This window comes from Ischnura elegans, chromosome 11 (genome assembly GCF_921293095.1).
Source record: "Ischnura elegans chromosome 11, ioIscEleg1.1, whole genome shotgun sequence".
In the NCBI taxonomy this organism is placed as follows: domain Eukaryota; kingdom Metazoa; phylum Arthropoda; class Insecta; order Odonata; family Coenagrionidae; genus Ischnura; species Ischnura elegans.
This window is the reverse complement of record NC_060256.1, coordinates 43,666,903-43,691,147: the sequence shown is the minus strand read 5'-3', so window position 1 is coordinate 43,691,147 and position 24,245 is coordinate 43,666,903. Positions and strand designations below refer to the sequence as shown.

Below are 24,245 nucleotides of genomic sequence, written 5' to 3'. Positions count from 1 at the left end.
ATAAGACATTGCAATATTTCCACTGAGTTTTATTATTACACTCTTGTCACACTTGATAATGTTGTTTGTAACGACGAAACGCGTTGTGTGATGATAAAACTCAGTGGAAATATTGCAATGTCTCATTTTAATAATATCAAGAAGAGTGGGTCAAGATGTATAATAAGAAAGTGAGAAGCGTACACTTACAGTTTTACTCCTACCCGGGTATGCTGCAATGGTTTGCGAAGATGGAAAAGGACTGCAGAGACCATACACAGCCTCTCAACCGGCCAGCTTTGGCACTCACTCACTCACATATAATCACACGAAGACACCAAAAGACACAGGCTAAAACTACCGGGAAAAATGCTCAAGAAGTGCGGGTCAAAATGTATAATAGGAAAGTGAGATGCGAATAGCGCTATTTCGGCCACGAAGAGGCCCTTTTCAACGCAGAAAAGAAATCTTCACGACAAAACAAGGCTGAAGTGATCACTTGCATAAGATACTAAGTACAAGATCTTGTGGTACAAGTTCTTGTACCAGACGATGGCTATGTGAGCCGAAACGCATCGTACGCATTGAATAATTGTGGAAAAGTGCAACTATCTTTTATTTCAATCTACCTCGGAAGGTAGTACTGTGAATCTTGACTTTTTCTCACTTCATGACTATTTCTCCACCTCGCCACCTTCGGGGAAGTTCAGATTTTTCAAGAGCTTTAGCGCACTGTGACAACATCTTGTATGCTAAATGGCTCGCCTCCAGCGTTTCCCACCGTTTTCTGCGTCCTTCATTGGGTTTGCAAACCATTCTCACCTCGCACGGAAGTTGTTCTTTATATCGTATGTCACTGTGGCATAATAAAGCAGTCGGGCAAGAAAATAATTGAATAACATACTAATAATTCTCACGCGCCAATCTTTTCTTTCGCTTCAGGAACAATATATCTTTTATTGATTTAAGAGCAAGTGCGGGGTAGATATTGATCGGAGCACTCGCTGGAGCCCTTCACTCCGCCGTAACAGATAATGAGTATAGTTTCAGCACCAACTACAACGGCCGCTGTTCAATTTAAGTTGATTGGTTTATGTCGTACGTATTACGTTCTGGCGAGTGGTCATTAAATTTTGAATCTTCGCACACCTTCAATTACCCGTAGTTAATTATTTTGTAGATCAAATCCTCAGCCAGAATGGGTGCTAAGACCGTAAGTTATATACACGCCACATGGAACTACCCGTTTACTTTCAAGGAAGTTGCTTGGGACGAGACGTTTTCTTCGACTATTCCGTGAAGCGTGTACCATTTATTTTTCTTATTGGTTTTGTTTTTTCCTCGGGAAATCGTCTCTTGTTTACTTTTTGGGATCAATCAGTTGGCAAATTGCTAGAATGAGTAAACTTATTGAATAAGTTCTCCGAATAACGACACCTTCTCTTTTTGTTTGATATTAGGTTAATTCTCGAACTTGTTGACCTATCGTTGCGATGGAAAAATATTGGAATTTATTTGATTGCCTTAGTCGGCAATTAGACGTAAAATTACTAATTTTATTATTATAGATATGAATGTCGATATTTGTTCGGTAATTGTGTCCATTGTATTATTATGGATGCACAATTTGAATCACTGAGGCAACGTTTGTTTTAAATGCCAGTTTTAATTTTTGCTTCGATACCCTCTTAAAATTTAGAGATAGCCTTTGATAGATAACCTCTGATAATGACCTACTCTTGCCGCGTGAAATATGAATTTTTAATGAATGCAAACGTTAAGAAATTGACTTTAAAATACTGTTAATTTGGATGCTCAAAATTCATAAATTGTCTAGCATGCATGAAGGTGGTACATATTCTTATTTTTAATTCGATCCGCTTCTTCAGTGCAAGGTGAGCTGGGTCATAATTCTTTCTGGAAACATGTGACTTCGTCAACTTTAATTAGTTAAGATTTGCAAAAAAAGATTTTTTCATTCATGTCCGCTTGTTTTTATACAGCGGTGATCGAAAACTTTTAGCGCTGGCTGTATCGATATCGGATTGATTAACAGATCGAGATTTTATGAAAGGAATAAGTTTAGGGTTGGCTGCGAAGAGACCGGCTTCGATATTTGTCAAGGCGCCAAGAATTCCCAAGTTAAACGCGGCAGCCGACGGATTGAGTAGTTAACTTGAGTTACTCTGCGTGTAATGTCCGAGAAAAAATAGCGTCTGCCCCGTTAATCATCAACCTACATGTGGTTTTAAGTTGGTCCTTCGGACGCTCGTCCTAGCTCATAAAGCATACCAATTATGTTTTAGGTGAATGTGTTTTGGCAAGCGGTGCATCCTCTTAAGACCTCAATGGAGGGTTGGACAGAAACAAAATTATTTTCGCCTTCTCGACGTTCGTGACTATATTTAAGGAGTGTGCTATTTATGGAGTCTGTTCGGTGTGTAGAATAGAATTACTTATTCATGAATTCATTTTACAAATATTTTGTGGAACACTCCTGAATAATCCTGTATCTCAATGATTTCCTCCTTACTAAAAGCATTTTTTAGTTTAATGATATGAAAATTGCAGACGTAAGACAAGTTTTTCTGGTGTAATGTTTTTTTTCCATACGCATGGCAAAATGATGCGGAAAATTTGGCGGTATTTCACGTTGAATTGCTCACCTGATGATGTTAACTGCTCGACAAAACCATGGCTATGAATATAAATCATCCCGTAGAAGTGTTGGTACAGGCTTTTTCATCTACATATGCGAGGTACCGTGCAAACCGCCACCAGGTGTGTGGCAGGGGGTGTTCCACACCATGCATGCAGCACTCTTCCTAGCCTTCATCAGAAACGCGCTCGCTTTGCCGGATACAGGCCAAGCACCCAAGACAACGACATGCGGTGAGACCAGAAACTAGGAGAGTACTAATGACACGAACATGCTACCATGCAAATAAAACTACTAATTAGTAGTAGAAGAGCGAAAGTTAGTGTAGTAAGTGATTCATGAACGAGCTATAACATACCAAAGACTCATGCAGATAGTTGGTATTTACAAATGTAAATAGTTTTTAACGATCCATCAAGATAATATTTTACCTTGTCGAGTCACGCTATCCTTAAGCTAAATTATCGCAGGTATTACGGTCCATTATTGTATGCGGAAAAAACGAAATATAAAATCTATCGGTTCTGCAATCTTTTTCCCTAATCTTATCCATGTGATAGTTTCTATCATAATAATTGGGCTCTCTCAAGATATCTTGAATATCAGGTATGAAGTGTTCTACCGGAAATTTCCGAGAAACATGCATTCTAAATTTAATTTTCCCCCAGTATAAACCAGCTGCATCTTCGGTGCCATAATTCTTGAAAGCAGGCTCTTCACCTTCCACCCTCACGGTTTTACAATTACCCCGACGGAAAATGCTATATTATTTTATAACTTAATGTTAGTTAGTAGCAGAAAACGAAAAGTTACAGAAGTGATTCAGTTATAATATGCCAGGCATATAGGTAGTATTGACAATTATAGTAAGATATTAAATATGTTGGGCCTTGATTATCGCAGGTATTATTGTCACTTATTGTTCGCGAAAACAAAAGACGTTTTAAGTGTCTCGCTTCTGCAGTGTATTTTCCTAATCTTATATTAGTGATCGTTCTACCATAATAATTAGGCTCTATCAACATATGTTGAACATCAGGCAAAAATTATTCTACTCGAAATTTCCGCGAAAGAATTAATCTCAAATTTCCCCTTCAATTGGTTAGACTTTCCCATTCAATATTACCCATTAATGTTCATGTTGGTTTAGCGATAGCCATGATAGCCTATTAAGTTCGATACCCTTGCTGTCCCGTGTGGAATATATCCCACCTTAATCTTCCTCGTCTCCCCACCCAGGGTTCGTGCAGTGCTGGCGACGGTTGGCTCGTTCCCTTTAAGGGGCGCATGCGTGTCAGGGAAGGGGTTTGAAGCTCCTACGGGAGGAGGAGTTTCAGGAGTTGGATCTCCTTTTTTACCCTCGTAGTTGTAAGACCCGCCCAGATCTCCCCACTCCTCAGTAAATCCGTTGATGGAACATCAAATCTGAATAACTTTCCATCAGAAAGCAGTCTTTCTGTGCGGTAGGTATGCGAAGTGGGTGCCTCAAGGAAGGATGCTAGAATTCCTTCCATGGGGTACCTTAGATGTACCTTCATGGATCAATGGCGGAGCTGGAGACCGCGTGTGAAGTTGGGGTAGTGAGTTTTGGAAAATTATTTCCATCCAGGGACTGCACTGCACCATTCATTAAGATATAGTTTATACAGGGTTTTTCAGGAGGAACCTGCAATACTTCAGGAGTTGGTCGGGGAGACAGTTTTAATCATTTTCTTGTCCATAAATATTGGGTCGTTACCCCTTAGTTACTGAGCTAAGGCAACGTAAACAATTTGTTTGGATGCACTTCTTAGTTACCATGAAAACGGTATTTATTGGGTATCCAGCCTTTTGGACTTCGTTCTTTCATACTTTGGATTTTTAAGGAAATAAATTATTAAGTTTGGACGACAATGTGTGATTATAGTTACCTAAAACAAATCTTTGAGCTTATATAAACAAGAGCTTTGAGCTAGTATCTACAATACTATTGCGCAATCTCATTCATTAAGAATATGAAATTCATTTAGGACATGTAGTACAGTATACGACTAGTAATCCAGAAAACATCTATTTCGTGGCTCCACGACCGTAAGCCGCGAACGTTGTACAGAAAAATTCTTAAATTATTTCGAGGGAGGATTTTCCATTCAGGGGCACTGCTTGTGGGGACGTTGTTAAAACGGGTTGTAGCCTCGCGAACGAAGCATAATAAACTCATGCTATATTTCACCTCACCGAGCCCTCTGCTTGTGCCGCGAAGATGCCAGCCTTGAGTTCAAAAAAATGAAAAATTGAAGCCTTAGTAGCAGCAACTGTCAACCCCTTTCCAGACCTTGTCTTCCTTTTCAACACCGCTTACCCCCGTCCTCTCCTCTTAGCGGCTGCACAGCGTCTTTAAGGAATAGGATCTAGGTTTGGGAAGGGGTTGTATTAAGGGGGTGAGGGGACAGGGACTGGTCGTGGTGAGCCTGATAGAGTTAAGGGGTCTTCGGGTTCAGAGCCAGGTGGAAGGAGTCCGATCGAAAGACCCTACAACACCCCTCCACTATCTCCGCCATCACGTCTGAATTCACCACCGTCTTCAGGCTCTAGTTTATTCTTATGGCGGGAAATGCTTTGTGACTAGCTGGCTTTTAGGTATAACCATGAAAGAAATATGACAGCGGATCTAAAAGGTGGTCTTTTCTCTTGTCACCATCATGAAGCCACCAGTGGCTCAGTATTCCGTATACTTTTACAAAATTAAAGCCATAAGTACGGATTTGCCTTTTAGGATTTTTCTGGCTCTTGAAGCTCCACGAAAACCTACCTTAATCGGTATAATACTTAAGTAATAATCTCGTTGGACTCTAACGTATTAATTAAAGTTGCTGAAAATTTTCAATTCATAATTACATCTCGCGACTGATTTCAATACATTTTGTAGAGTATTGAGGGTTTGTATAGTATACTGAAGTAAACATCGATTAATAAATGCAGAAGATTTTCCAAAAATGGCACAAATGTTGCCTCGGTGCTTATTGTCATTTTATAAGTAAAATTTTGGTATTTTTTTATAGGTAAGTTCTAAGTAGGTTTTTTCACCCAATTTCGATTTGTCAAAATCATTTCTATCAAAACCAATAATTTTATATTTAGTTTTCACGGAATGTCAACCTTTTTAGTTACTTGGCTGGTACTGAAACGTGTAATTCAAGTAAATAGCTGAAGTAACCGCAGTTATTCCTGTATTAACTTATAAAATTATAATCATAAAATCATGACGCTTAAAAATTATAATTATAAGGTTATTTTCTCTTTGAGTATGGTAAAAATGGCTTATTTGGATCGTGGAAATCATGTACCCTAAACCCTATAATTTTATACTCGGTCATTTTATGGCGAAATTTGTTAGTTCCTTTGCTGGTCGTGAGGCGTTCATTGGTGTGGCGTTGCAGTCGCTCCCCCCCTCGGAGCGGGTGGCCCTCCGTAGCTAAAAGGACTGGGGAATTTTCCAAGGGGTTTGGGGAACCGCTGCGTCCAAAGCGTGTTTGTGATCTAGTTTGGTAGGCTGTGGGCCATATGGCACACACGAAACCATAACCACTCCTCGTATAACGCTCCTCAACTCTGCCTGTCCCCCTCTCGGAGGCCACTCCCACCGATAACTCCCCCTTTTGCAGGCGGCCAGCAATTTCTCCTGCTGCTGCAGCCGCGGGTACAGACCGCTAAAACCCCTCTTCTCATCCTATCCCTAACTAGGGGAAATACTTAACCTTCACTTACGTCATCCTCTGAGTCCTTCCTTCTCCTAAATTCTATGCACTGTTGATGAAAAATTTCTCGGGATTCCCACCGGGTGTGGTATTAGGTTAATTCTCCCAACGTTTCAATGGCTGAGTCTGCCATTACATCAGGTTTTTTAAAATTTTGTTCGTTTTTTTAACTAAAACTTTTCATGAAACATTTTCAATAAACATTTTGGGAAAATAGAATGATTGGTACTATAATTCCAACTATGCTCGTTGTATTGATAATGATCTTTATAAAATGTTAGTTTATTTTAATTAATTATTGCGTTGATACGACAATAATCATCAGTAATTTCAGTGCCAATAATAAATAATTTTTGTTGCATATGGAGAAATTTTTTTTCGTGCATACTTCGTTTTCTTCAAAGAAACCTCTTTAGAGAAAGTGGTTATCACTGTCGTACCTGGAATTAAATTGTAGGTACGGCTTGGCCATTTGGGGATAGGTAAACGTAGCGCGCATATCTCCCGGTTTTTCGGGGCTTCGACAGCCTGCTCTCCTCGATCGTAACTCTGCCACAGCTGAGCCACATGTTTCTCGTCCATCGCGCTTTGCCGTTTGGGTTCCTCGACATAACCGAGGAAGGGGGGAATGGCGAATAGGCGTTGGGAGGAGCGATTGAAATAATAAACTTACATGTGTCCCATTATCTAGTTTTTCTGCGAGGTGGCCTCCTCACTCATCCGCGTCTAGTTTAGTTTGGCCCGTTTAGGTCCCGGACGTGGGAGCCGATCATCAAAGGGGGTCCGATGGAAATAGATTCATAATAAGCGGCAGAGAAGCCCACTTCTCTCTTCCTTCAGGTGACAGCAAAAAAAAAAGGCGAAGAGCTGCCGTGGGAGCTTGTGATCGAATTCAAAAACTGAACTTGGGTCAAATTATATGGTTGCTCCGGCTTTAGGTTAATCTTCGAGGACTCCTGAGTTTACATGCGAAAGTCGTCGCTAGCATTTCACACGGGAAACTATTGCTATCCTCGGTCGAAAGGACGATAGCCCACTCCTTACCTAGTGTCGCGAGTTTATTAAAGATATACTACTGGTTAAGACAGGTTTGCGTGGAGCATTTTTTGCCAATCACCCAGGTTATTCTACCCTCCCGCTTTGAGTTTACCTCCTCAATTTACAATGAAGCGTATTCGCTTTCATTAATACAAGTGTGTTTGAGGAGGAATCTGCAATACTTCAGGAGGTGGTATGGGAGACAATTTTAAGCATTTTTTGTCCGTAAACATGGGTTCGCAACTCCTTAGTTACAGAGCTATGTCATCGCAAAAATTTTATGGATACATATTGCAGTTACCATGAAAAAGGTTTTTCTTGGGTTTCCGGCCTTTTTCACATTATATTTAATACTCTGGATTTTTAAGGACATTAAGTAATTAAGGATGGACGAAAATGTGTGATTATAATTTCCAGAAATAAAAAATCTCAAAATGAGTGTGATTGCGTAAAACATTGTTGATACTTGCTCAAAGCTCTCGTTTAATTGAAAAAATGTCGTGCTCAAAATGTCTGCTTGAGACATTTATAATCCCATATTTTCGTCCATCCTTAATTATTTATTTAAGGTTGGACAAAATTATTTTCTCCCGCATTTTCTCGCCCTCCTTCTTCTGATACCACGTTATCGCTGCATTATGCGATATTATTCAAAGAAATAAGTAAGCAGTTCATCCGATGGAGTATGTTTCTTTATGGAAGCGAGGCTTTCACGTTGACAGCAGCAGAGAAGTCAAGAGTGGAAGCATTCGAAATGTGGTGGTACCGAAGAATGATGAAGATAAAATGAATCGACCGTGTAAGTAACGAGGAAGTGCTAACATAAGAAGAGTGGGAGAAAAGAGAAGTCTTCTTAAAGCGTTAAGCAGAAGACGGGACAACTTATTTGGCCACATTATGAGACGTGGTGGCCTGATTAAAAAATCGTAGAAGGACAAGTGAAAGGGAAGAAGGGCAAGGGACGGCCCCGAATGAGTTACTTAGGATTAGTTACAAAGGATGTGAAAGAGAAGAAATACGTCGAAGGCAAGCGGATAGGAGAGAGGAATGGAGAGCTGCGTCAATATTAGGATTGTTTTGTTGTCCAATGAAGATGATTCAAATCAGACTCTTCACCAGTCTTTCCGTGACACCCAAATAGAATGATCTCTTATTAGCTCTTTCCAATTCTCCTATTCCTTCTTCCTGATATCCTCACTAATGTATCCGTTTTCCTCATATGCGCCTCTCAAATAATTACTCTGTTCCGCATTCTCTAGTTTCTACATCTACATATTACCTCGCAAGCCGTCTAAATGGCGTGTGGCAGGGAGTGTTAGGACACCAGCCATTGACGCATAAAAAGGAAATGCTCTAACGAAATTACGACTAGCATTTATTAAAGTCCTTTACGGCCCGGGGGAAAAACGAATTCCCATATTTATCCTTTCGGAAAAAAACTTCTCTCTTAAATTATCTGATCTGGCCTGAGTTCTAATATCATGTTCAAATGGATCGAAAATCGATTGTTTTATTTAAAAATTCATAATTTCTAATGGCCTTTCAAGAGCATTAGAGATTTTCTACGCGACACGGTTTGCAAAATTTAGTGTATGCTAGCTGCAGGTTTGATCTTAATTTCAATTTATAGTTTATTTCAGACTAGGTTATCAACTCATTTCTCATATTTCTTTGCTGGCATCAATTCTTTCATTTGGAATAACTGTCGACGGAAATGTCTGAAAATTTGCGTCCCCCAATGTTCCCCAATTCATCCAGCTCGGGCGGCATCAGTTTTTTCTCTCTGACTTCGCGGGATATCGAGACCTTGAGGCCTAGTCGTTCTGAGAAAGGCGGAATGAACGCTTTCTATGCTCGAATAACTCCGCGTGTTGCCTGCCCAGAAGAAGACTTTATGTGTCCTTGTACAAATGACTGTAGAGGTTTTTGACGGCTACCATCTTTTTTTCCAGTCGTCGAAGAAGTACGTTCGGTTTCAAGTTCGTCTTGCTTTCGGCTCTCAGCGTTATGATGGAAAAATACCAGTCGAAATCGATTTTTCGAGCAATCTATTTTTAATCGTAATTAAAAGATCCATTTTTTTTAAATCGAAATATGAGCCAAAAGATCGATCAATGGGAAAAAAAATCGACGGTCCTTTTTTGTAAAAAATACGTTTTGTACAAAAAATGGTTAATATAATTCAAAACACACACTGGAGTGTTAGAACAAATCTACTTAGAATATTTAATTGAATTTTTTGGAACAAAATTTGCAAAGGCACGTAGATTAAATTTTTGAGGCACCGCTTGGAAATATTTGACTTCACTAAAGTTAAGAAAGATCAACTGATTGAGATGCTTTCGTTACGATCGATGATTGCCTTTCCAATTTTACCGGCCTAAAGGCCTGGTTACACGATACGTTAACACGTACGGGTTAATGTCTAAATGTATGAACGCGAGAATCAACGCCAAAATGCACCATGTAACCACCCAGCTTGTGCGAATGCATGCACAGAAAATAGAACCTGTTCTAATTAGGTTCATGCATTCGTACATGTTCCGTTCCGGTCCACAAAAATCATTCATGCAAACAGACATTAACTCTTACGTGTTAATGTATCGTGTAAACAGGCCTTAAGAAGTCTTTCACAGACGGACGGACGACTTTCATGGGACGGACGACGTTATCCTAGGCCAATAATGACGCTGCGTATGTCAAACGAATTCGTCAATACCTTTTTGGAAAAATCTAGTTTGGATCGAAACGCGAATATTACAGTTAGATATTGATTTCCCCAATCTTTGACTCATTAAAAACTATTTTCAATTTTAATCGAAATCGATTTCTTCATCAATATCTAGCGCTGAATTTGAATTTTGGATGGAGTTTTGGGTGCGAAAAGAGAAAGGGGAGAGATGAACGTATAGATAAATATAAGGAAGTTAAATCAATCAGTGAGTGATAATATAAAAGTTTCTTTATTGTATACTTGACAATTTCTGAACGTAATGTAGCCAGAAACGGGATAATTAATGCTTGATCAACGGTTTGTGTGTTAGGTGAGCGTTAGTGCATCTAAATCATTTCCTGGATGTAGACAGTTACTTATACCACTTATTTTATAAGAGCGCGACCCGGGTTTCAATGAGTAATCATCATCATCAGGCGCTAATTATAATTTGTTTATCTTGTTGTTAATCTTGTTGTTACCTAGTTACTTGATGAATTTTAAAACCGACGCCAGGATAGGTGAAAAGGATGGGTAGAGGTATTCATTTATAAGGGTACTATCTTACCCGGGTCGCGCTCTTATAAAATAAGTGGTATAAGTAACTGTCTACATCCAGGAAATAATGGAATACCACATAGTTAACCAAGAGTTAGTGAATTTCATCTAAATCATGCTTTATTTGAGGCTGAGAATAAGAAAATAATTTTGTCCTCTCGGTTACCATTTTAACGTTGATTATTTCTGTTACGTGAATAACTACTACCCTGTTGAGTATTAATTTGACAAGTAATTTTTCGAAGTAAAGTAAAAATTTCCTATTATGAGTTACACTTATTTTTCAATTTTGTAATTTTGCCTAATGTACATGCATGAACACTATGGGAGAAAAATCCAATTTGCAATTTTTAATAATCCGACTATTATTCAGGGAATGCGGTTGCCAATTGGATAAAGCATTGGGATACTGACGGAATGGTCCCGGGTTCAACCGATGGAATTCTTTAGACACCTCTACATGAATATTCTCACTAAGCGAGATTAACTTGGGAAGGGACCTGCAGCCTCTCCTTAGCTGACAGTGTGAACTTCGCTCGTCTAAGGCTTAGTCTGGAGAGAGCTATAGCGTAACGTACACTAACTAATCTTCGGGTTGATTTAATCAGTAAGTGATGGTATTAACAACGCTTTTTTTATATATGCTTAACAATAGGGTAGTTTCCTTCATCAAAGAAAACGAAAGGCATTGATTGCGATTCGTTACCCACCATTAGTGTATTCATAATACAATAATTATTTGGTTTTTGAAATACCGGTTTAGACGAATGGCAAGGGTCAAATTTTATCCTCATTTGAAAAAGGCCAGATTGGCGCCCATGCGATTCCACTCCGCATGACGTCACAGGGACCTAGTTTCTACACGAGAGGATAGGAGTTATACATCGTCTGAGGTTACCAATGCATGCATGAGGCACAGAGCTCAGGGAAACATGTCTTAATAATCACCTATTAAAACTGGCTAAGTTCGGAAAGTTTTCTTCGTTTGATAAGGTATTAATAAACCTTTTTTAAGCCAAGCGCTACCATTCAGCAAGGTACTCAGCTATCCGCTAGCATCCTGCGACGTATCAGCGCTAAGCCTCGCCTCAAGGTCACCTCACCGGGCGGGAGGGGGAACCAGAAATACGACGTACGGAGATATTTCCCGGCATTCATACTTAAGCGTCGCGTTTTCGCGCGCTTGAAAATTTTCACTTTTCATTTAATCGCGAAAAATAGATGTTGTCATTTAAAAATCTAAAAGCGTGAAATACGTACTCCAGGAGTAATAATATAATAGTCTTTCGATTAAAGCAATAAAAAAATAATAGGAAACCACCCTATTACTGAACGCAGTGTTACCAGAAACAGGATGAATAATCATTGATTTTTGAGTGAGGTGAGCGATAGTACATCTAAATAATATGCTGGTTCTTCGCCAGCTGTTCTCTTTGTTTCACTCGTGGCTGCTTGGTTTATCCTCATAGCACAGTCGTGTCCTTTCCGTACGGCGCCATTTTCTTTTCCCACCCCTTCACTTTCCCTTCATGCATTTCAAGCACCTTCTTCTTCGTTGGAAGCCGCGCCTCCTCTATAGCATCACCTCCCGCCAACATCCCCGCCCCCCGCGCCCGCAGCCGCCGCCACCTTATTGCTCCCGTGACAATCTCCAGAGTTGCCGCCTGCAAGATGCCGCGCTTGCTTGCGGGAAGGTGTGTGTATAGGAGCGCGTGTTTTCAAACTGGTTGCTTCAAGGGGGCGAAGGGAACGGAGGTTGCCTCGCTCGTAGGAATTGTATACAGAATAGTAATGGGTTTGGGCCAAGAACGGATCCTTGTGGTACTTCTTTGCAAGTTGCTTCTGTTCCTCTCTACGGCTCTGCCTATCATAGTTTCTTTCCTTTTTCTTCTTAAAAGTGCGGTGTATACTGATTTACTGATGTTATTTAGGCCAAATTAATAATTATTTTTGGGTAAATTCATTGTTATTGATGTACCGTCAGCCGTATTTAAGGTGGATAAAAAAGTTTTTGTATAAAATTCTTCGGAAAACAATGTTTGGTTTCAAAATTTCGGCATTTACATAAAGAAGATAATAAAAATATGAATTCTTGCATAAGGCTTAATTTAGAATATATAACCATTTAAATGTAATATTCTACATCAATCGGCAAGCATGAAAATGCATCCATCGTCAAATTAATTTTTGTATTGGAAATAGACAGCTTGAAATGGAAACGGGCTAATAATGATTTATGTTGGTAAAATATTTATATTTAAGAAACAAATGGCTCGTGCCATGACGGGACATTATATTGATTTCTGAATAATAATTAGATTTTTAATATTCCACCTTTTTATGTGAGAACTTTCTACGCTTCTCAAATATTAACGTACTCACATATTACAATATATTATTATTCATCTCGCCCAGAACATTTTATCTAGTTCCTCCCACCTTCTACTGCACACTTTTCTACCTTCATTCTACCCTTCTTCTGCAATGAACTTAGTTTATACTGCTTATAAAATTTTGACTGAGGATTCGGTACAAACGCATATGTTTTTATCATTTTACCGTCATTTTTGGAGATTTTTGGTCGATTCAATATTCCACGTTTGGTGTTCGAGATTTTCTGAAGCGGTCTTTTACGTGAGGAGGGCGGAATAGAGAGGTTTCGCAATCTCGATTTGGTTTGTTACGGCACCTTGGGCCCGTGAGTTGCTTCATCATCCCTTGTCTTTTTCAATACGCCCTCCTCTTGTTCTTTTCAAAACTTTTTATTCCTTTTCTTTCACCATCTCCTCCTCTTCGACTGTCCTTTTGGAGGGCGACCTTCTTAGCCGTTGGCCCGCCCGAAAAACTTGAAGAGTCTCCGCCCTTTTAGTTTGGGGATTCTTGATTGGAGAGCGTAAGAGTTTCTGTCATGGCGGAATGCATGGTGGACGTTAGTGCAGGATCGGACCAAGAATGTTACAAAAGAGTATTCTCAAGTTGGCCTCTGAATGTGTTGCGGGATGAATTCCTCGCCTTCCAAACAAGAAGTCGCGGATTCGAGTCCCGCCTGGATAGGCTGCCCCTATTAAGGGCATTGTTTTTCTTACTCGTGTAATTGTTAAATTAGTTAAGCATTCCGATGTAAAATGGCCAATATGTGCTGTATTCGGTGGTATGTGAATAATTAAATAATGATTGGTGGTACATAACGTTTGATTGTTGAGTTAAAAACCCTAATGTCGAAGGCCAATGCTTTCGCTGGTACTGGAATAAATAAATAAATTTTTCATTAAAAACCGATTGAAAATAATCCCGAAAAACTCAAGCTTCAACGTCATGGACTGGTCCCCCGTCAAAGTAGTCTCCATTACTACACATACTAGCCACGATTACTACAAATACTAGGCAGTCCCCATGGATCGGGCTTTCGATATGCAGTTCAACCTGCTCAAACGAACTCTTGGTATCAGTGGCGTAGCAAAGGGGGGTCCGAACCCCCCCCCCCAAGTATAAAAACGTACTTATTTTCCTTCATAAAAGAAAAAAAATATTGAAAAATCATGAATTTAGTGAATATTTATTTTTTAAATGAAGTTTTTGCGAGCATGAAAATTGTTAAAATTAGTTTAAAACCATCTACTTAGTACGCTGTTTTTAAAAAATTTCCCCCCCTGGTTTTGCAACCCTTCCGAACGAAATTCCTGCAAACGCCACTGCTTGGTAGATATGCCATATATTTCATCAAACGTTTATTTAGACGCGGGATTAGTGACCATCGCCAATTATATATGAGTGGGTTGGAAGCCAAGGGGTACAAGTGATTTCTTTTTTCTATACAGAGTTAGGTACAGAAATTAGGTATAGAAAACAAACGATATATTATATATTTTGATGTGTATTCAATTTTCCTCTCGATGTCAGCACAGAACGGAGACTCACTTGTATCCCTTGGAAACTAATTTTGTGTATTTCGTCTAAAAGTTAACTTTACCTACATGTGTTGAGAAAAAAAAATCACTTGTACCTCTTTGATTATCACCCCTTCATATAGTATACGGACTTGGCATCCGTTTGCGTTGCTTTCGAGACAGACGACTGTCACGCATCCATACATTAGCATCCACGAACAGAACGTCGTATATTCATACTGGCTCAGATTTTTGCGTCCTGCTTCGGAATATATTTTTCGATTGATGACTCTCCTCTACCGACGTAACGCTCAGTCGAAGGTCGCGTGTATTTGGAGGAAGATTTGCTTGCGTTCGCATTAGAATTCCAAAGCGGTCCGAGTGCGTCAGAGGCTTATTGTTCCACCCTTCCTTCGTCCACGGGGTTTTCTTATAAATCCAAAGACAGATATCCTCTTTAAAGGCAAAGATAGATTTAGCGCAGCCTGACATTAACATATCACGGAAGTTAATTCTAATTGTTTCTTTACCTCCATATTTAAGTTTCCCAATGTAAACAGGTCTCTCTTTTGGTGGAATTCTCTCTTCGCCTGGGCTACTCTGCTGATGATGTCTTTCCTGCTTCTCCCGTCGCTAGTCATCCTACTTCCTAAATAATAGAATTCATCCACCCTATCAGTTTTTGTTTCTCCATTTTAAAACATGCACGCAAACATGTGAAAAATAAGCAAACATATTAAAATAATCTGTTTCTAAATTATAAAGAAAATCTGCGTGTGACGCTCTGACATGCAAAACATGCTGTTAGACATACTAGGAAAATTCAGAAACATGCATTAAGAAATGCATAAGTTAGTAAGCTACCAGTGGCGGGTCCAGGATAGGAACAGGAAGTGGGGGTTAAAATTCCAGCAGTAGTGGGGGTTGGAAAAAAATTACCATTCTATCCCGTGTGAATTGAATACCCAAAGGGGTGCCATAGCTCCCTTAACCCCGCCCCCAGAGATCCGACACTGAGCTACACTAACAGGCCACTAACCTATTTCTAAGCCCTGTCACTGCCGTTAAGGGCGCTATACACGGTGAATGATCATGTGAATGATCATGCTGAATGATCACGTGATCATGCGAGCAAAATAGAATATGTTCTAATTTTCACTGGATGATAATGCGCATGAAGGTTCATTCGCGAATTGTTCCGTCATACATGGTGAATGATCATGCGCATGCTCATGCTGAATGATCATGCTGAATGATCATGCGAATGAAATCATTCGCCGTGTATAGCGGCCTTTAGAATCCATTATGGATCGCGGAAAAAAACGACTTTCGGAATCTATCTGCTACACAGATTCACCCTCTTATTTTATTATGTTAAAGGCTTTAGGGATTTGGATTAGGTCAGGATTAGATCGGATGGTGGGAAAGTGGAAAGAAGTGGTCTTGTTTCGTCGCATTCAGAAGAGTTTGTCGATTCGCGGGTTGCCCTCGAGAATCGAGTGCCCCACGTTCGCTTCAACAAGGAAAATTTTCCTCGGAGCGAAAAGGGCTTGGACGGCGTAATTCCTCATTCTCCCTTTTTTCTCATGAACCTCTCCCCTTTCCCTTGTTCGCCGCGCCATTATCATATCTCGGAACAAGCTTCGGTGGAATACGACGTCGGGCAGGTGTTCTTCCTTGGCGAAAAGAGCCGTCGCTTTTGAGTGCGAGAGCGTGTTTTAATCTTAGAGCTATTCTCTCTTTCCTTAATGCTTCCCTGTGTCACTCTTTTGGGACCAGTGGTCGTAATACGCTCCGCTGGTTCTACGTATCACCCCGCCCTCAATAGGTGTGTGGCGGGGGGTGTGAGGAGCCGTTTACAAAAAATAGGAAACGCGTCGACTGAGTTCCACTTAGTATTCATCAAAAGTATTATTAAATTCCATATATTCCAAGTTTTAGTGGGCGGAGAGGAAAGAGGAACGACGAAGTGCTGGATATGGTGGGTGATGGGAGGCAGCTTTTAAATTAGATACGGAGGAGACAGAAGGTATAGATAGAGGGCGTACTTAGCGGCGAGGGGATGTTGAAAAAGTGTAAGAGGGTAGAAGTAAACGTGGGAGAGGAAGGAAAAGAATAGGATTTTTAGATGGAATCGAAGGGAGAATAAAGCATAAACAGAAATTGATGATCAACCAGCAATTATAACAGTATAAACACCTAGGCTTGTACAACATAGAAAAAATTGTAAACCAAAATTGAAACTAAAAAGACCAAAATAAAAAGGTCTTATTAGGCCTTATTGTGATTTTAAGAGGAAGGTGCTTAATGGAAGGTGAGGATCCCAAAATGCTTCTTAAGTACTCCATGGAAACCTGCCTTAATAGGTAGAATACTTAAGTAACATTTATAAATTCCTTGCATTGAAAAGCTATAAGTCGTTGGAGGAAGAGTTATCGGGTTTCCAGCCGGGTCCAAGGGCTTTTCTGCACCGACGTTTCGAAGGCTAAGTCTACCATCGTCTTCAGGGTGAAGACGATGACATTCACCCTGAAGACGATGGCAGACTTAACCTTCGAAACGTCGGTGCAGAAAAACCCTTGGACCCGGCTGGAAACCCGAGAACTCTTCCTCCAGTCTATTCGCCGGGAAAACCTTAGACCCTTCATTGCCATAAGTCGTTTACTGTTCGAGGGAAAAACACGAAGGGAAAATGATAACGCCTATTTTCTGTTTGATTTTATTCGGAAATGCATCTTTCAATACATTTTCTGAGGTCGTCTCTGTGGATCTGTGCGTGGTATTTACCATTAACATAAACGTATGGTTTACTCGTCAAGTTGAACATAACTACTCATCACATATAGTATAATTCATGCGAGACAGCAAATTCCAGCACACAATGTATCTGATAATTCACACATGTAAGAATTGCAAGGCCATATCAGTGATTTTATCGAGTCGTTTGTGGAGACGATTAAAAAATGGCAATAAAAAATTCCTATACATATTCGTCCGGAAAAATATCTCTCTAAATTTCCGTTTCTGCCATATCTAGAAATATGGTGAGGTTCTAAGGCCTTCGCGTCACCCTGAAATATATCAATTCTTTATTCCTCAAGCAATCTAGGTCAAGCACGTCTCCTCACGACAGAATGTACAGAATATAGAACCAAATATTCCTATCCCTTTCTTTCCTACCTAATGAATTTTAATATATTATTAAACATAGATTGGTGCCTGCGTAGCGGTACTTGTTTAGCCATGGCACTCATGAAATAAACTTTTTCATGAGTAATTCAATCAGTGTTTTAATTAATTATAAATTTCCGTGATTCCTTAAGTAATAAATAATGACCTCTGCATGTATTTACGAGCGCGGGAGTTACTCAAGTGTTTATCTTTGGGTAATGCCTTTTAAAGGCCAATTCTCGGAATCTGATTTGCCTCGACCACGATCCGAGGGATGAGATAAAAGGCAGCCTTCTTTCTCTATCTCTCTCTCACCTCTTGTTCAACCGATTCACTTTTATGTCCCTTGCGAAACCCTTAATTTATGCCGCAAAGAAATCGTCTGTCACTCTTTTCCTTCGGATTCCCCCACCGCTTCCCAACGACGTCCTTGTTCATTTCGGAAGGGTGGGTTGTTGGGTGGAGGGAGTTTTCGGCTATGAAATCCCACGGCTTTCAATGCTCCCATTTGCCATGCGAATTAACGAGGCTCTATACCCCTCACTCCGCGGCTCACGCCGATTCTCTCGAAGGAGACCTGAATGCTTCGGTGAGAATAAAGTGCGTTTTTTAAAAGAAGAGGCATTCTTATCAAGGGTATAGGGGGGTTAAGATCAGAGGGAGGGGGGCATGGAGACATTTCAACCGTCCCTCAGGGTATCTCAGTCTTTTGAATTATTCTTCCCATAATGACATTTTCTTTTGCATAAATGCCACCGCAATGGAGGCAAAAGCATTTTCTCATTTTGACACAAAACTATGATCTTGATCCAGGCGTTTAAATTATTAGAGCTTAACATCATGCCGTCGTATACGTGAAATTTAGTTAAAATTATCTCAATTAATCTATCAATAATTTCAAGATCGATCTCCCGTGACTTATATCTCCGTCTCAACTCAATTCCTGATCTCAGTCATGTCATTTTTGAATCACCAGCTTTGGCAGAACAGGACTCCAGCGCGTTTCATAAAGGCTGATTGTAAGAGGTCTTCTACTCATTATGTAATCTTCAAAGAGTGTAGCTCAATTAAAAGGTGTGTAGCAAAAATAAATGAATTCAAATTGATGGAATAAACATTATTGTTTTTAATGTATAGTATATATTCATTGGATCTGTGAGAGGGTATATCAGCTAAATTCCTGTCTGCGCTTTGCAGTGATTCTTTTGAGAAATTTTCCTATATGTTATTTGATCCTTTGACATCTTTATTTATATGTTTCCTTCTAAGGACCTAGAGCGATGAGCTTTGCTATTAATAGAAACATTATTGTTGCCAGATTTGAATACTATTGTACTATAGAAAATAGTTGCTGAGGACGCGAGAGATCTGAAAAGATAAATAATTTGGATTAAAATTAAAGAGCATGTGGCAGATTAATGTATATGGAAGAATTTCCTTGGATATGGTAAAAGAAGGTTAACTAAAGAAACTGTCCAGTAAAAAAAACAATCAATGTATTGAAATCCTGTTTAAGTTCCTGCGATACGTGTTGAAAACGTTAAAAAAAATTTTTTCATGGATATGTAATTTTGGTAGTAGGGAAATTACAACGAGAATGATGTACACGACCAATTTCCATTATAAACCACATGAGTTCTCGGAAAGTTCAATCATTGGGTTGTAAACAAATCTTTGAGTTAAAGACACCTAGTTCGACAATGTTTGATTCAAGTGGGACTTAAGATGATAAATTCCCGTTTTAAGTCACGCGGGTTCTTGGAAATTTATATCTCAAGGAAGTAAGCAAATCTTAGGCCTAGCGGCACGCAGTTCGACAATGTTCGATTCGATTTGAGTGGGACTTTTGACGATAATTGTCCCATTCCTCTTGTGTACTTCCTTCGATTCAGGCGGTCATTATCTCGCACCGAGTCTTCCTTTCGCGGCGGGAAGACAAAGAGGAATGCTTGAAGACTACTGTGTTCTAAATCTTAATTTTTTTCTCCTTTTTCCCCTCCCCTTTGCTCCCTCTCTGTGGGGGAGATGTACGGATTTCCTTTTCGAAGTCGCCTCTCCATATTAATTTTCAATCTTTGCCTCAATCCCCGCCCCTCGTTCCGATTTTCTACCTACGCCTCAAAGCACCCGTCTTCTTGAAAAGGATTTTAATTGGGGTGACACACCATTGTGCCTCATCCCCAATGGCACTTACCTCTTCGCCCCCCTGGCAACCGATTCCGTTGACATCCGAGCAGAAGGAAGGAAAACTCCATTATTTAAGGGAGGAATGTACAAATTTACAAGATAAGAAAATTATTCGGTTAAAACAAGCATTGGTCGATTGTATTTTACTACATATTTAACTTCACCGTCATCATAAGTCTAAAATCCTGAGGTGGGTTTGACGCAACTCTTCATTCCTCTCACATGCTAGCCTTTTCATAGTGACGTATTTCTTCTCTATTACATCCTTTATAGCTTGTCCTATGTAACTCATTCGGGGCCGTCCCTTGCCCTTCTTCCCTTCCACCTGTCCTTCCACGATAGTTTTTATCAGGTCATCATGCCTAGTGAGGTGGTCAACTAAGCTCTTCCACCTTCTCCTTAAGGTTTTTAGAAGACTTCTCTTTTCTCCCACTCTTCTTGGCACAACCTCATTACTTACACAGTCTACATAATCTATCAGATTTTATTATTTAGTTACTAGCAGATTTAATTACATTTTATCTATTAATTATTTATATTTTATAATCAGCTATTTTAATGTTCCAACGATATTTCTATCCAACAAAAATTAATCTGTGCTCTGAGGGGGGAATTTAAGCATTAAAAAAATGATTACAGAAATAAATAAATTTCATGTTTGCTATTAAAATATCAACCGAAACACCTCAATGAAAACTATGGGTTGCTATGACATGAAAATTATTCGGCTAAGTAAAAATATTTAATGATTTTTTTCCGGGAAAAAACGTACTTGTAGATGATTCCATTGGGATATTTGTTATACTGCTCCGCAAAATGTACGTAAAATTAGGCTCTTGTTCAATTGAATAGTCTTTTGTTTGCAATGGAGTTATTGTACGCTCTAACTTCGATAAACAGAGGTGAGTAATGAGTCGTAAGCTTGATTCAGAAAGTAGGTAGGTTAGGCTGAAGGAAGGTTTTTTTCCTTTCTTGTTTTCTTACAGTGCAGCGATGAGTTGAATAATAGCATTTGCAATGAATGAGAAAAATAATCGAGGCTTCTTGAAATGATCGAAAATGTTCCTATATTTTGATAAGTATTACCCTAAGAGTTTACGTGAAATTTCAAATCCTGTTTCTAGAGAATATAGCTCGGAAGCCTATTGTTTTTAGGCATCATTCGATTAAGTACAGTGAAAAAATACTTTAAAATATTTAATATTTTGAAATTTCCTTGGAAATAAGTTATGCTTTGTGTCTTGCGATACTATCCTTAAGAGTGCGGGTTGCACTATTCCATTGTCTCTGTTCCCGTCCCTCGCTCATGCCGGTCGAAATTACCGCGAATCCATCACGGACGAAATTACCGACTCCCGTCTTTTGTTTTTTCTTCCATCCAATATTTAGGTGGCTGCTCGTATTTTCTCGCGCAACACTTCCTTTTTTTCCTCGGCCAACAGTGATTTTTCTCGCGTTTCGAGTCGGCGGAGGATTCTCAAAAAAAAAATTGATTGAAAATTAATCAGTGGGAAAACAATAAAGAGGTTGTTCCTTTGTTTCGCATAATGGATTCTTTACAAGGTACGCCTTTGTCGGTAGCTTGTTCAGTTTTTGTTCGCCGGTACTGGATTCCGCGTAAGTCCTCGTTGTTTCTGCGGATAACAGCTGGGTAACCCGCGTCGCCGATAATAATCTATTGCCTCTCAAGCTGCACCATCCTGATTGGTTCTCATTCCGTGGTTCACAGGCCAAAAAACGTGCCTTCTTACTTATGTCAAGCGTAATATTTTACTTTCCTCTCTCAGATTTCTCCTCAAACCGGTCATTTTCTCTGTTGTATTTGGTTTTTTGTTGCTGTGCTGTCCATTTTTTATGATTTCTTTATTTGCTTAAAAATCCGTAATTTTGTCCTTCAGCGAACGGTATTTTATTTTCCGATCGCTTGCTTTTTTCAGTGCTTATAGTAGTTAGACGGTAGAATCTTAGGGAAACGAGGGAGGGGAGGGAAAAGAATAGGATTTTTAGATAGGTTGAAAGGGAGTAGGCATTACAGTGACGTGAAGAAGGCAGTGCTGGAAGGAAAGTGAGGCTCCGAGATCACTTCTTTTGTACTCCATGGAAAACTACCTTAATCGGTAGAATAGTATAATAACAATAATAGTAGATTTTGTCCATCCGTCATTTTGTAATCATCATACTTCTTACTTTTTCAATCTAGGATTTGTTTTTCTAATAGTCGGACGTGTATAAGACTATGTGACTTAATTGTCTTACATTTAGAGGAACTGCAAGAGAAAAATTATTATCAAAGGTTATTATTATTACTGTTGTTTTTAGGCATCCGTAGATTCAGTACAGTAAAAAAATACTTTGAAATATTTAATATTTTGAAATTTCCTTGGAAATTATATATACTTTGTTTCTCGCGTTACTACCCTTAAGAGTGCGGGTAGCACTATTTCATTGTTTCTGTCCCCGTCCCTCATGAACTGAATTAAAAACTCATGCTGAAATATTGAAATTAAAGATAGTTACACTTTTCCACTATTATTGCACGGCAATTCCACGCAAGAAATACGTTGACGAACAGTTTCTATGATTTAGTTCTAGTCTTCACTCTTTGGCTGCACTCATGAACGTTTTTTTTAGTATGTGAGATAACCCGCCTCATTTGTGTCCAAGCTTTACCCCTCTACTCTTGAAGCTCTGTTTTTTAATGTCATGATTTACATCCAGTGATTTATCATCACTGCCGAGTCCATATTACGTTGACTTTCTGGTCATGGCGGTATGTTTTTTTTTAACTCTAATTGATGTGGTCACCCATTGCTCCAGGCTGTACTCCCGCATAAGCTCTGCGTCCACTGCGGTTTATCCTGTGGTGAACTGGACCGTGGTGGAGGTTTCGAAACCTTGTCCAAGCGGCACGGTGAATGGGAGGCATTCATTGAGGTTTAGTCTTGCGCCAGGTCTCGGAAACAGTGGGCTCTTCACGCTTGAAGTACACCAGCCTTGCAATTTAGTTTTATTTCAATCCTTGGGAATCCAAACGAAAAGATTCGAATCTCGGGGTGAATTTCGTATTCTCGGCGCATAATAGTTGACTGACCTGTTACAAAGTTCGTTTCTTTTTGTTCTATTTTTGCGCCGAAAATTCCAGGAAGAGTAGGGTAGTTTCCTACATCAAAGAAAACGAAAAAGGCATTGATTGCGATTGATTTAGACGAATGTCAATGGTCAATGTTAACTTCATTTGAAAAAGGCCAGCTTGGCGCCCATGCGATGCCACTCCACGTGACGATATAAGGATCTAGGTTCTATACAAGTAGTCAGAGGTTTTACATCGTCTGAGATTACCAATGCATGCATGAGTCTCAGAGCTCAGGGAAACATCTCTTAATAATCACACATTAAAAATACCTAAGTTCGGAAAGTTTCCTTCGTTTGATAGTGTATTAATAATCCTAATTTAAGCCAAGCGCTACCTGCTAGCAGGGTACTCTACGCTGCCGCCATGCTCGGCAGCAAGCAGCCTGCGTCGTAGCGGCGTTCATAGCCTCGCACCCATGTGGCTTCACACAGCAGCAGCCAGACGTCACACGGGCTTTTCCCAGCATTCATACTTAGCCGTCGCGTTTTCGCGCGCTAGAGAATTTTCACTTTGCATTTAGTCGCGAAAAATAGATATCGTCATTTAAAATCTAAAAGCTTGAAATACGTACTCCAGGAGTGATAATCTTTCGATTTAGGCAATAAATAAATAATAGGAAACCACCCTATGGCTCGCCATTATATGAAATTAATGTAGTTATAACGTGTGCAATTTCGTGCTCCGTGCAAAATAACCTTATATTTTCTTAGAATGAATTTTTTTCTGCATGTAACAAAATCATTGAAAAGCCAATATGTTAAGGATATTTTCACCAGATTCAGGACCTAAACGTGGGCCGCTTGCTTCGTAGTCTAGCTGCACGTCACTCTAGCCTCAGTGCTTATCCTTTCTATGCCACACCTAGTTCGTTCATTGCCTAGCCTTCCTCCTCTACGTCCACAGCCTCCCCCTTCATTCCCCTACTCTAACCCCTTCCCATAATCCCTCGCGAATGGGAGGGGAAGGTTTAACGGGATGGCCGTTTTTTTCCATCCTCGCCTATGTTTGCCACCTTTTGTCGCCTCGCCGACTGATAACGCACAAAGCAATCGGAGTTGGTGCGGCCGCACCCCACCCACGCTCCCCCACCCTTCCCTCCCCCCTCCAACTCCACTTCCCCTCAATTCACTCCTCTCGCGTTCACATTCCACCGTCGGTGTCCTACCCTTTTTACGATTGTTCA

The 24,245-nt window shown here is 39.9% G+C and overlaps 1 protein-coding gene across 6 annotated transcripts in view; it reads left to right on the top strand.

Moving 5' to 3' along the window:
• The window catches only part of LOC124167546 (ETS-like protein pointed), a 592,213-nt gene that overhangs the window by 468,910 nt on the left and 99,058 nt on the right, over nt 1–24,245 (top strand). The window lies entirely within an intron of this gene.